Source organism: Rhea americana, unplaced genomic scaffold, assembly GCF_003343005.1.
Source record: "Rhea americana isolate MKP2758 unplaced genomic scaffold, rheAme1 scaffold_56, whole genome shotgun sequence".
NCBI classification, from domain to species: domain Eukaryota; kingdom Metazoa; phylum Chordata; class Aves; order Rheiformes; family Rheidae; genus Rhea; species Rhea americana.
The window spans coordinates 1438571-1452912 of record NW_028186712.1 but is presented as its reverse complement, the minus strand read 5'-3'; the positions used below and the strand labels follow the sequence as shown (position 1 = coordinate 1452912).

Below are 14342 nucleotides of genomic sequence, written 5' to 3'. Positions count from 1 at the left end.
GGTTTTGAGATCTCAACCACAGTTAAACTCAGCTGCATTCAGCCACTCATTTTGTTATTAACAGAGCATCTGAAATGAAAAGCTAAAATACCTATTATTCCTTTACTTTCAAAACAGCAACACTTAAGGAACAAACTTTTTAAAAGTTAACAAACCTTTAATCTGAGAATAAAGTTTTACTTGCAATAATCACAAGCCGAAGGTAGGAATGTTAGCTTCTTCCACAGAAGAGAAGGAAAACAAGTACAAAGCATCAAACACCAGACTAATTTGCACTTTTCTTTCAGGATAACTGTTAGCTTTTGAATTTGCCAGTTACTCACCTATTTGGGCTGATTCTCAAGTGAAACAAATTAACTTTGGTTCGGTGACTTCAATAGAACTACACTCACCTACACTGACCTATATTAAAGTAGCATTTCACACCAAGGAAACTCTGTCTGAACAATGTTGGAGACAATAGCTGCCGTGTGTTTCTTTTCCATACTTAACCATTATGTTGAATATCTATCTTCCTCTCCTCTGAGGGCCTATATTCTCTACAGGCAGCAATGACAAAAAAGTGACTGCTTACACAACTAAAAATATTTAATTTCAGATCTAACTGAGCACCCCCGCCCAGTTCACAGCCTCAGATGACTAGACAAAGCACGTGAAAGCCCGAACAATTGCCCTTGAAACTTCTCATAGGGAGTGGTGTCTGTGGCTGCCAGACTTTAAGTTACAGAACTCCATTTCAATTGAATTATTATGGATTTTGCCAGCCATCCTTCTTTTAACTGTCAGAGGTGTGTTCTGTCTTGAGCTAGTGGTTCCTTCTGACTGGCAAAGCACCATAATGAAAGGAGGCCTGACACAAAGAGTTGGAAATGGGGCAGGAATAAAGAGAGAAAACTGGTATAATTCTGAAGGGAAGACTGTTAGGAAACCTCCACACCTTTGAATTTCTTCTCTACCAAGCATAAATGTAAGTCTGAATACATAATCCAAACCACTAATGAAAACAGAAAACCACTAGGGCTAAGTAAAGATTAATATACTTAGGAGAAATACAGCACTATTCAATAGGGCAAGAAGAATAAGCACATGAGTCCAGCAGCAAAAGTAATATTTAACAGACTAAATTTTTTAAAAAACAAAGTGCTCTGAAAAAGAAGTCTTATTTTAAACTAGAAACAAAAAATGAACAACTCTAGAAAAATATTTGTTGTTTCCACTTGCAGATTATATGGGACAGGCTCTGGGAAATATACAGAAATGATACTGTGCAAAGTCTGACACCACAAAATCACTCTGTATCTACTGGCATCCACAAGCAAGCAAGAAATAAAAACTTGTAGTTCTGATCTTTTACTTTCGTGTCTCTCTTCACATCTCCTTGTTAACTGAAGACATTGTGGCTGCACTCCAATTTTGATATCAAGTGCTTCTTTTTTTTTAAAATTAGCTTAACCTTGTTAAATCAATTCTTATACTTACCAGGGCATGACATTGTTTACATTAGACCAAGTGCGAAACCCTGACCTCTGTATTTGCATCATGACCTTAAGAAAATAGAGCCCACTCACCCAACCTCAGGCCTTACAACTTTAATTATGTCCAACAAGGCTGCTGTGCTTTAATAGTATCATTTACCAAGACTAAAAGTTGTTTATTTTTATTTGTGTTAGTCACTCCTATTTTGTTTTATTCCATTTATACACCCTGGCATTTGTAATCAGAATTGCGAACAGACTGGGTCACTTCAGATGCAGCTGAATACTCTTTCCAGCTTCTTACATTAGTATATGGTTCTACAAAAACATACACTATTTGGCTTTTCTCTGATATAAACATGCTAGATCACAGTGCCTCCTTAAGAAATTTTTAAAGGACAGAGAGGGGATACGGGGAACAGACTACTGCAAAGTATTCATTACTCCCAGTTTTAATGTGGTTCATCAGGCTGGTATCTTTAAAAGAAGTTCCAGGCTTTCTAACTTCCCTGTCACCCAGCCAGACATCCACTCTTAACCCCATTCCTTTCCCACATAGTTTATTGCTATATATAAGTTCAACATCAAGTCAGAGAATTAAATGAAGAGTCAAATTATGAATGCAATTTTAGAAGAACTATCTAGAAGAAAAGCTTAAACACATCGGGGGAATTTTACTGGGGCTTTATCTCAATAGGTTCTTCAAATTATTTAATGGCATACAAGGAAATCTAAATGTCTTCACATCAGAAAGTCAAGCTAAAGTAGACACCACTCAGTAAAAGCCATTACCATTTCACTTCAAATTTAGAAGACGGACAGTCTAAATCAAAGTTGTATTAGATGTAGTTTATTTAATGGAACTTCCAATTTGAAATAAGAAGTATGTAGTTTGAACTTTATGGTAAACTGCAACCTTCACATTCTCTTTTCTGTATCACATTAGCTACTTGCTCACTAGACACATAATGGGTAAAAAACAAGAGTTTCTTTGTTTGCGTACATTAATGTAAAGCTGTAAAACTCATTCAGCCAAACTTTCACCTTTAAACCTTAACCTGACTTGTAACAACGTTTGTAGCCTCTAAAATTACATTCCATGCACCCAGACGGAGTTAATCACCCTTCACTTTTGATGCATAGAATAATGATCTACCACTTAAGCTTGAGCCTTTAAAAGCCTAAAGAAAAATATGTACATACCTGAGTCTTAAATCAGTAGTGAAATAGCAAAATTCTATTCAGCATTACTATTTAGAAAACTAGGTCTATATGAAATAGAAACATAGTATTATTTATTAAACCTCGCTNAAAAAAAAAAAAAAAAAAAAAAAAAAGGATGTTATAAAACATAATAAAATTCAAAGCCAAAAATGCTTTGAAAAGGTCTTTGGACAAGCAAATAAACAAAAATAAACAAAGTAGATAAACATAAGAAGCTAATACAAAAACAGTATGTGTAGTAAGAAAGCAGAAGAATCAGTGAGCATCAGCACAACATGCAATAAAACCACTCTTGCAATGAACAAAAAAAAAAAAAAAAACAAAACTAAAATGTTGAGTTTGATTAGAGTCTTTAAACTTTCTTAACTTTTTAAGTGAAAGTGAGATTATAAATCATCTTTTCTCCCTTAAATATTTCTATGCAATACTGAGCAGTGGCAAAGTGACATTCAGCTTAAGCCTTTGAAATACAAGCAAAATATCAAAATGAGTAGCGAAACTTTTATTGACTTTAAGTGGCTGAGAATTCACCTAGGTTTTTTGGTTTTCTTCCTCAGTCCACAAAAAGAGTAAGTTGCTTTTTCTTCATTTATGATAATACAAAAATTGAGCTATTTTTACTTTGGCCTTATTACAGCTTTTTCTTTTTAAAAAGAAATTATTTTTAAACAAGTTTTAACAAGTACATTACAGTTTGCACACATAATGTGCTGGGTGGAGTAAGAGCCCTCAGAAGCACAGTGCACAGAGCCAATAAAGGACTTGTCGCCAACACCCTCCTATTTCATGACGACTAGAACAAAAACAAACGCCATGTTCAGTTCATTGCAAAGAAAAGAATTCACTAAACTCATATGGCTTTTTATTTGGCTAGCATAAGGTGAATAAAATAAAATTCAGTTTTATGAAATTCAAAATGATCATCTGCAAGTCTACAGGAATTGTGATGAAATGATCAACTTAAGTGACCAACTTAATTTAATTTTTATTATTACTGGGCTGTATTTACCACGATTTTTAGTTGAGGGTTGTTGCCTTCCTTCCCGCAGTAAGGCAAATAAAATGTAAACGTCTTTCTGTAAATTTATGTAAAGTAAAATGTAAATTACTGTCAAAAACAGAAATATCAATGCTGATGACATGATGATCTGAGTGCAGACATTAACCCAATCTTTTTAAAATAATCACAGTTGATTTCATTCACATTTAAATAGTGATTTTTCCCAAATTCATAGCTATCAGGCAAAATTAGATGTCCACAGTATCAATAATCCTTATCGTAAGAGGGGAAAGAGAAAAGGGGGGGGAGGAAGTAAAGCTGCTTGTATAAATCATATTCACTACTGCTGGTCACATTGTAAAGGCCCTGGGTCAATATAAGCCTGTCAAATGTCCTAACTTGGTTCTCCCCATCTGAAGGAAAAACACTCCCCATCTGATATGGGGGGTGTGCGTGTGTGAAGGGAGGGAATTAAATATTCGCATTCCACATTATGTTAACGGCTACTGTACAAGTGTGTGGAGAGAAAAGAAGCAATCATATAGCTTTATTAAAAAAAANAAAAAAAAAAAAAAAAGAATTTGTCAGAAATTAAGTAAATGAGATAACTAGCAATTCAGAAGCCAAAAAATGTCACAAATAGAGAATTTCTACAAGAATTTAGGGAATCTCAACCTCTAGTTGGTAGAGACTAAAGCTGAATATTATTTTAGTATTTGTGGTGATAAGCCTCAAAGGGAAAATGTCTTTCTCTAAAAGGGCCCAGTTCACATTTGTTTTCTGCCATTGTGTACTTGCTGCATAAAGCCCATCCACTTTAAGCAGTAATATCATAAGTGATGTCTTTGTTTGTGTCTTCGTACAGTTCTAAAAAATTAATATTCAAACACATGTTACAATGTTTTCTTTATTTCCTCCCCTAAAATTGGGACATAAACAGAAGTGTATTTATATTGGCAGTATAATCCTCCTATGGAATAAAAGCCTTATGAACAGTTGGAACATTATTCTTGATATGAAACCAAGCTATATTACCGTTCAGCTCAGTAAACTACCAGAACCAAACTGTACTGGAGAAAAGTTAAACTAAGTACTATCTCTTTTCTTTTCATACTTCTAAATATTTTGCTCTTCCCACAAGCAACAGATATTCACATCCACAATTAAAAGCTAAAAAATCTAAATAATTATTTTCTGAAGTTTTTTGCTGGTGAGTACTTTGCTTTTTAGAAGATTCCATCCTATCTGTTATTTTTCATTTCAAGGTTCCAATTACTGCATATACATTTTTTAAGTCACAAAATGTTCTTAATTGTTAAAAAATGTCCTAGTTTCTAAGAAGTTGACAGTAGCATCTATATTTCTCCTTATATCAAAACACAAGAAGACTTTCCTCCTCCTTCTACTTTCAAGAGGTGAACAGAAGCAACAGTTCTTTCTGCTTTTCATCTAGTTAGAAATTATTCCTTTTAGTTTTTAAAGGTTATATAATCTAAGCAATGAGTCTCATCAATCACTATTGAATGATTTAAATCAGCCATTCAGTTCCAGGTGCCCCTCAGTGCCAGTGATGTGCTAACTCCTTCCAAGCTTTACCTTCTTCTGCAGTTGAAACCATCATTTTCCACATTGGTGAAGCTAAAATTTCATTCCTGGCACAGGGCCTCCTGCCAATCACTTTTATGTCTGTGCATTGTTATAGTGCAATTTCCATTTTACAGTTGCATAAGATATGCTATAGTTAAACAATTTGTTATGCTATACCATCACCTGATATGTCCTCTCACTATTACATTCTGCTGCTGCAGTTCCCATAGTCTCAAACCCTGCCTTCTCCAGCAGCAATTCCTATTCTGGGTAGCAAAAGGTAAGATGAGTTATTCCTACCCTAACCTTGTTTTCTGCTCCTCTTGTTTCCTCACTTCTTTCACTTTATCACTTCCTACCATTAAACACTTTAATTGTGAAGTATTTGCCAAATACTGTACCTAGGCCATCAGCTATATTCAAAAAAGAGAAAGTGGTATTGACAGAGCTGTTTTACAAGTGGGAGGTGAGAGGGAAAGATGAGAATACATTCCGAATTTGCAAATCCTATCTCCGAGCCTGCCTGGCATCCAACAGATCTCCCAGCATAAAGCTAGAGCAAGTGCTGAGGCTTATACCAGCTGCCAAGAGGTTCTGACAGAAGAAGTGGTGACATTGCTGTAAATGGGTATTAATATAGACATAGCCTATTTTGGACTTCCGGGCTGCTATACTTGGGCTTACATATTTGGGCTTATTTGGCCAACAGAAGATGTCTCAGAGGAAAAGTACTACAACTGACCAATGATAGTATAATATACTATGAGAAACCAAGAAGATGCCAAAAAGATAACTACTCAAACACATTTTTGATTGCCTTCACACTACACACAGAACCAAAGAAGTATATGCAAAAACCATCAAATAGTTTTTTTTCCCGTTAACTGATTCTTAAGAAAAAGTTCACTATAATCTCACTTTTAGATGTGCTGAGAGAACTCACAATGATCCATAAACATTCACAGTTGAAGTCAAACATTTTAAACAATTTAAATTAAACACTAGAATCAAGTGTTTTTAAAGGTACTACTGATTTTAAGAGACTCAATTTAGGTTGTAGGTTCCTAACTTCAACCACTCAAAAGGGGCTGGATTACAAAAACCTAAGTGTTTACTGAAAATCAAGCCCCTCTTTAAAGCACGTCCATCTAGTCACTGATAGAAACTCATTTCTTTCCCCCTCTACTTGCTTCCAAAAGAAAGGACCTATACACATCTTTAGGCTTCAGGCACATAACATACACTAACTTCTAAGATGAGATACTGTTGTTCTTTATCGTGATACTGTAGAAGTTAATAGTGAAATTAAAGTCTTCTGTATATGAATCTGAAATAGTGAACTGTTATGTCTAATCTTCAATGTAAAGGCAGTTAAGTAATTGGATAAGAGGCTCTACAACTAACCCAGAATGTAAAATAAATATCTTGCCTGGGGATATGCAAATTTCAGAATGTACAAAAATGCTAACCGAGCAAGTTCTAATGCAGTATAACATACCCATTCATGGAACTGTTTAACAATACTAAAGAAATCATGATTCTGATTTATATACAAGACAGAGGAGCAGAAGACAAAGACTACAAAATTGAATTACATGAAAAGCAAGTATATTGATTATGCAGTTTGCTCAGACTGCTCTTAAGGAGGACTGTTCCCATTTCATTGGTTGGAAACCTACCCCCAGTACACTCTGCACTTCATGTCTGAGAAGATATGTCATTCCAGAACTGAGCTTATTTGACTACTGATTCACTATGCAAGATGAAGAAAATATTAAGATTTTAAATCCACAGCTCAGTACAGATTAAGGTTTGCCAATTTTACAAATCTTTCATCTACAATAAGGGGTGCTCACATTATATTAATCATTCACTATATCAGCTTAAGACTTAAGGTAATACAACACCATATTGAACAAATACTTGCTAACAGAAAAGGGCAACTTGAACAATTTTGAAGGAATGTATATAGTCAGATATGCAAAGGAAACGTATTTGAGGAAAGTATGTATTTGGCTGCAGCAGTCCAGAAAACAATTATATTTTCTGATAAGAAATATTAATATAATTGTAATAATATTATACACCTACTTATTTTGGTCAATACTAAATTTGTAAAAGTTATTTTTAAAGTGAGTGATGTGCTTATTTAAATTATAGTGCTTTACTTAAATGTAACTAAATATAAATATTTAGTGTAATATAGAAAGCCCTATGCCCCTCTGGAGGTATTAGGGGCAACATATTTACTATTTTAGGAAAGCATATATGCCAATAGAAGTGTACCATTTATGTCAGAATTCTGACTGAGAAGCTGAATACCTAAGAGAGCTTCATTTAAAAATATCTGATGTTCTGGTGCACTGACTGCATACAGCTAACATACCAAAAGTAATAAAATAAAAATCAAATGTGTTAGAGATGAGGTTGAAGACAGAAAGATGCTATTACTATTACCAAAATCCATCTATGTCAGAAAACATCTATGTCAGAAAGTGAAGGGCATGCCCAAGTCATCCTCAGGTCCTATGCTCCTCCTGCAGCAACTGGTTGACATCACTTCATTAAAAGCTAGCTAGACAAATCACCAAATTCTCTGTAGTGCTTTGGAGAGTGATGATGATAGCAACTGCGAATAAGCTTGAAGACCTGAAATACAGGCTTCAAACAGGTATAAAACTGCTTTAAAACTTATCTTTTAAAACAAGCTTCTTCATTATTTAGCTCTACAAGTGTATTCTCTGTTATTAGTGGTAAATCTTGCTTTCTAGGACTCCAAGTTTCTGTTTCTGTAACAGAATTAACACTATTTCCACTGAGAAAGTGAAGGCAAAAGGTTTGCTATTTACCTTATCAGCACAGAGTTCAACTCCTTTAGGGTAGGGAGAGCCTTCTGCACTTCCAAAGACCATCTTGTCTTCCCACTAATAGTCTTCGCAAGGGAAAGATGACTTTGTTCATGGGTATTGGCGAGGCAGAGCATTCTGCATCTTTCTCTTGCCTAAGGCTGCTCAGACTATGACCTAAGTGCTAAATTAGAAAACTGGCCTGCTGCAACTGCCAAATACAGATTATTTCCAATTTATCATCTAATTTGTTATAATCAATCATGCAGAGACATGCTTCATATACATAAATATATATACACACACATGCTTCAGCCTAGTTCATTTTCACTGTTCTGAAACTTATGAAAATCTCCAGGCAAAACAGGCAATGAAAAAACTCTACAACTCTGAGTCAGAGCCCCACAACAGTTCTCAGTATTTTAGAATATTTAACGTCATTAGTTGCTTATATATTCCTCCACTTTCCTAATAAAATTAGTTTTCTCATTTTATTTTCAAGACATGGAAAGAATTACAATATATTTTTGTTCTGTCAAAGTATAGGACATTTTCTCGCCTTATTATACCCGGAGGTGGATACTGATAGTACATGACTGAGAATAAATACTTGCCTATTTCTTCCTCTTGCTAACTTTATGTTGCTGTTTAAATACACAAATTAAAACATACACATACCTCATCTGAGAAGCCTATACTCTCACCTCTTAACGAATGTTCCAGAACCAAATGCTGCATGATGTTTCTAATGATTCCCAAATCATTGTGTCAACTCTCAGAGAAGTTCTGGCAGTCAGATTAAATTCACCACCTCGTATTTCAAGAAACCTTACAGTCATTTTCAGGAATAGGTAACTTACAGAATCTGGCTCAAGTCTTTCAGAGTCTTGATTATTAACTTAGATCCTTAAAAGGGGAAAAAAGATTAAAACAGAATACAGCACATCTGGCTAAAAACTATAATTCAGTATCAGCTGCCTGGCTACCCCCCTTTTTGTACCTGTTCAGATTTCCCACAATACTAATCTCATTGCCAGGAGTTTAGTGTAGCAGGCTGCCCATGCCTGGAGTTCAAAATATTTGGCCTTGTAAGACATTTGCTTCCTTCGTGTAAAATGCCCTTCTACCCATGCCAATTAAGTGCTGATTTAAACCTGATGCAATAATCAGCCAAGAGGCACCAGCATACATGATTAGACTTGCATATTCAAACACCAAAATCAGGACCTACATGGGTAATCTTAAGAAGAAAGAATGGAAGGTATGAATTAGTAAATTATCTGCCCCTTACAGCACCTCTTTGCCTTTCCAAGTTCATGAAGAAGCTCACCTCTTGGCCAAGATTCTAACAGCTAACAGGAAAACTCTCTTATTTCCCCTGTTTAGACAGTTTATTGGACTCAAGATACACCTCAGTCACAACTTCAGTTATTTCACTGTTTACTGTACAGTTTTATGAAGATGTACTCAGGTGAAAAGTTAAGGAAGGTTATCATCACCAAATGAGGCAATATAGCAGAATACACAAATAAAATGTGTCAGAACTCAGCATATAAATTTTTTAAGTGCTCTTCAGTATGCTTGGAAAGAGCAAGGTTCCTACCAACTTCCTGACAGCAAAATAACCTCAAAACATTAACAGCTATTACCAAAAGCCTAATTCCTAGCTATTCAAGTATATACACAAAAAAAAACAAATTCTCATCAATAATAACTTACATGAATGCACAACAACAATTTCAGGGTCAATTTCTACCCTGAAATAGAAGTTTTTTGAAAAAGATCTAAAATAGCTATTGTAATAACAAGCCAGGTGACTGTTATTCACAGAATGCATTCAGTGATGACAAAAACAATAAATTGCAGAAGCTGAGTAAGTGATTGGACTTGCTAGCTGCAGCATATTTTCATATGAATTAGAAAAAAAAAATGTCCTCTAATGAAACTTAATATTATGCTTGTTTCGGATTGCAAAACAAAAACTATTTCAGTTATTTAGGCAAATAAGGTGCCAAACCAAAAACTGCTGAATTTGGGAGAGGAGATGGGTTCTTAGATTCTTAAATACGGCATCAGATTTCCCTGTGTTGAGCACCTAAAAAAAAAAATGTGTTTTCTCTATCTTTAGCACAGTATTGAACTGCAAAAATGAGACTGGTTTTGATCCCCCATATAACTCTTTGGCAATCACTTCCAAATTATTGGAATGGATACTACACATGAATATTTTACATTAAATAACGTTGTTACCTAGTTGTCACTAGTTTCTGCCAATATTCATAATGTTCCCTCTGCATTTGTAGATTGAATCAGAACCTTTAGACTGCAGACTTAGGGTAGAATATCCTTCACATGAATTTATGTTTCCTAATCAAACTTTATGGATTGTACACAGTTAACCTCCAAAGTTCAGAATCCTGAACTTTACAGATGATCCCTTCACAGAGATACAATTGACAGACCTGGTAATGAAAAAACTCAGTAACTTTGGGGACAACAGTAAAGAGCTACGCAACACAAATATAAGGAAATCGACAACAGTGACTGCAGCAAGAAAAGAAAATGGTTTGAATATTCTTTTTTTCTTTAGATAGGTGTCCAAAATAATTTCTAAGCTATATAAAAAAAGTCTTTCCTTCTAACTGAAACAGAACAAAAAAATGCACTAATGCAAACTGGAAGATACGTGGGGGAGGGGTTGATCTCCATACACACTGTCAGTACTCACATGGAAAAGTGGTTTCCAATCAAACACCTAGATACTTGGATAATATTCCATCTCTAATGAGGAACTTAATAATACATAGCTGTTTCTTCTAAAGTTTCAATGCAAACGCAGCCAGCTTCTTCAATGCAGCTATCTATCTTTCTTAAACATTCTTACAGTAAAATTACTTAGGACACAATGCATATGGAGTAGGTGCTTTTCTTTTTTTTAAGATAACATATTTACCCTACAAAGATGCACTCCAACATTCATAATAATAATTTTTTAAATCTTTTCTGTATTTTATTACTACCAGAGAATACAGAGAAGGAACAAGAACATTTCCTGAAGTAGCACTACATTACTTCAGCCTATCAGTTTCTTCCATACTGCACAAGGGAAACTTCCTTCTCTAAGCACAAACTGATGAAATAAAGAAGCAAAAACAAAATCAAAGAAATTGCTGATATATTTAATCCAATAGGTAGGTTAACCAGCTGCAATGGATTTTGGGGAATCTCTGTGGACATGCTTTAAAGTATTAATCCTTAGAAGATGAGTTTCCCATAATGGAATATAAGAGCCAATTTTGCCCTCCGCTGGCTAGAACTATCAACAAGAGCCATGCCTGCACTGAGTCTGTCGTTAGGAGTTGCCCATTTCATACAACATAAAATTCCTTCTTTATCAAATTAACCAATCCAATTTAAAGTACAGTAACTAGAATGTGGTATCACGAACTGGGAACAGCAGGTAACATGTCGATTAGGTGGGAATCAACTAAAAAAGTTTTGCAATGAAACACATGGTAGAAATAAAAATATTTCTGGTGTGGGATCACAAAAATCAATCAGTAACATACTTGGTCTTGGAGACTGCTAGAGCACTGAATGTACATTAATAAGCAAATAAGCAAACAAGCAAACCAAAAAAACAGAACTTTGAAGCCTCAATTCCCAGCAAAAGTGCTCTACTTCCCACATAGCTGAAAAATTTTATTTTCTGACCATATCAACTTGATGCTGCTGTTCTTTCCTTGGGGAGATGAGACCTCTATAGATTATAAAGGAAAGATAGTCTCAAAATGGAGGAAAAAAGACAGAGTGCAGGTAAATACTCAAGCAAACAGGGATACTGGAGAAGAGGCACATCTTAAAGCAATTTTTCCTCTTATCTTTATGCAAAGAAGCATTGAAATGACAAGGGAGGAAAGCTGCTATATTCTAAAATTCAAAATGATTCAAAATTTAAATTTATTCAACATCTATTAACCACAGGCTTAGATGAAAGAAGGTACTTCACAGAATAGCACAGAGGCAACACCAGGGTAAAAATTAGGGGGTTTAAATTCTAAGTGGTTTACCAATTGCTGTTTTCACAAACACTAACCAATTTACCTCTTGATTATGACTAAGATTTTCCTCCTCCCCATCTCCTATCTTCTTTCCCATCTCTCAATAGAAGATTTAATATTTAGAGTGTGGGCACACAATCCATTGATTCAGTATTTAGCATAAGTAAGGGAAGTGAAAACCTACAATGGACAAGAAGAGAAACGACCAAGCAATGCAAGCATATCAGCTGACAGTGGAATATAAATTATATCAGTGTGGAAACTGCTTCAGATGATTCCTGTCCTTCCTTCTGCTCTAAAGCCATTTGTCTTCATACTTCATCATGCCTAAGGTTTCTGGCCTGTCCTCTGTGCCAGACACAAGATCAACTGTTTGATCCCCTTCTCATTGACGAACAAGAAACCTCTCTGGCAGGGAAGATGGAACACGGTTTGCTTCTCTCTCTTTGATACTGCCTTTGCTTAAAGGCAAAATAAAGAACTTTCATTAAAAATTGTTTGGGTTTTTTTGCCCAACTTTTCAGTTGGAGCAAACATCATTCATGAGAACGTCTTCATCTTGGGAAAAAAATTAAAAAATTAGATCCATCTTATGCTGTTGCTCCCGCGAACAGCAGAATATGGAAGAAGTCTAGAGTGTTCACAGGAGAAATGTATTAGATAATAAAAAGTAACTACGAAAAGATGCTGGTTAACTTCGAATTAAAGATTTGTCGTTATAGACTTGTGTAATAGAGTCCACTGTGTATGAAGCCAGCTTTTCTATGGTTAGGAAGATTGGCAAAGTAGATTTACAATGAGCAAATTGTTGAAAAGCCTTTCTCATCTCCTCTCTCCCCCCCCTCCATTTCAATTGTTTCTTCCACTAGATAAAGACGACAATATAAGGTTATCGAAAGGGTTAGAGTTACTCTTTTTTAAGAGAGAATGCAAAACTTTCCATATTCGAAGCCACAGAAATAAACCTAATACCCAGCAGCAAAAATGTAATAGTTAAATTTATGATATACTCTAGAAACAGACATAAGTTATTGCATTCAGTGACATAATTAAGACTTAAAGCTTCAGGCAGTGCACTTAACCTAGTCTTTCAAAAACTTCATTCATTCATTCACTGACCAGGTGTCTCATACTACCGTAACTTTAATTACTCATAGGGGTCCTCAGAAATCCTGTAAAAATCAATTAAGGTAGAAGTTAGTGCCCAAACTAAACTTAACTGCGAGACAAAGTTTTACTGAATTAGCTGCACTTAAACGTACACTTTCATAGCGTATTTTAATGTACGATAAAAGGAGTTGCTGAGAAAGGGAAGGAATACTGCAGACAGATGAATCTGGATTCTTAACAGGAAGCGTATGCAGAAAGAAAACAAAACCAAACACCAAATACCATCACCACTACCCCCGTTCAAATTAAAAACACACGCACAGCGCGTCCCGGACCGTAGGACAGGCGCCGAGCGCAGTGATGAGCACGCCACCACGGAGCCCAAGGCAGGCAGAGCCATTTCTAAGTCGTTATGCACAGTACTTTATCACGGTCCTCGACACCCCGGCTCGATAAGGTACTTAAACACGCAGAATTTGCAGGCGAACAAAAAATCAGCTATCAACAATACCCTATTAGTACGACCCTATCGTTAATCTACAGGCACGATAAGATGCCCCAACACACATAAACCCAGCTCAAACAGTGACTAATGACCATTAATCCCCCTATCTCTTCAGGGATCTCGCCTTCTTCCATTTATCACGCTGACACGCCGCTTTACACACGTGGGTAAACTTTAACCGAGAAGGGGAACCAGAAACAGCCTCCAAGCGGTCCGCAACGAGAACCGGGGCTGCTGTAACGGCGGCGGCGGCGGCAGCGCGGGGCGCGGCGCCCGCGCGAGCGCTCGGCGGCCGTTACCGCCGGCGGGGCGCGGCGCGGGGGGCGGGGGTCGCGCGCGCCGTTAACGGTTCATGCGGCGGCAGGCGAAAGGTGGCGGGGAGGGAGAAGGAGTCAGCCATGCGGTTTAACACCTGCCCCCCACAGCTCCCCACCCCGGCCTGCTTGTTATGCGCACTGGCCTCCACTGAGGAGAGGAAGGGGTTACTGCCTGCAGCCCCCGGCTCCTGACGAGCCCCGCTGCCGGCCGGCCGGC

The 14342-nt window shown here is 36.5% G+C and overlaps 1 protein-coding gene across 7 annotated transcripts in view; it reads right to left on the bottom strand.

Annotated features, from left to right (window-relative positions):
• ROBO1 (roundabout guidance receptor 1) overlaps window positions 1-14342 on the bottom strand; it is a 723192-nt gene that overhangs the window by 297647 nt on the left and 411203 nt on the right. The window lies entirely within an intron of this gene.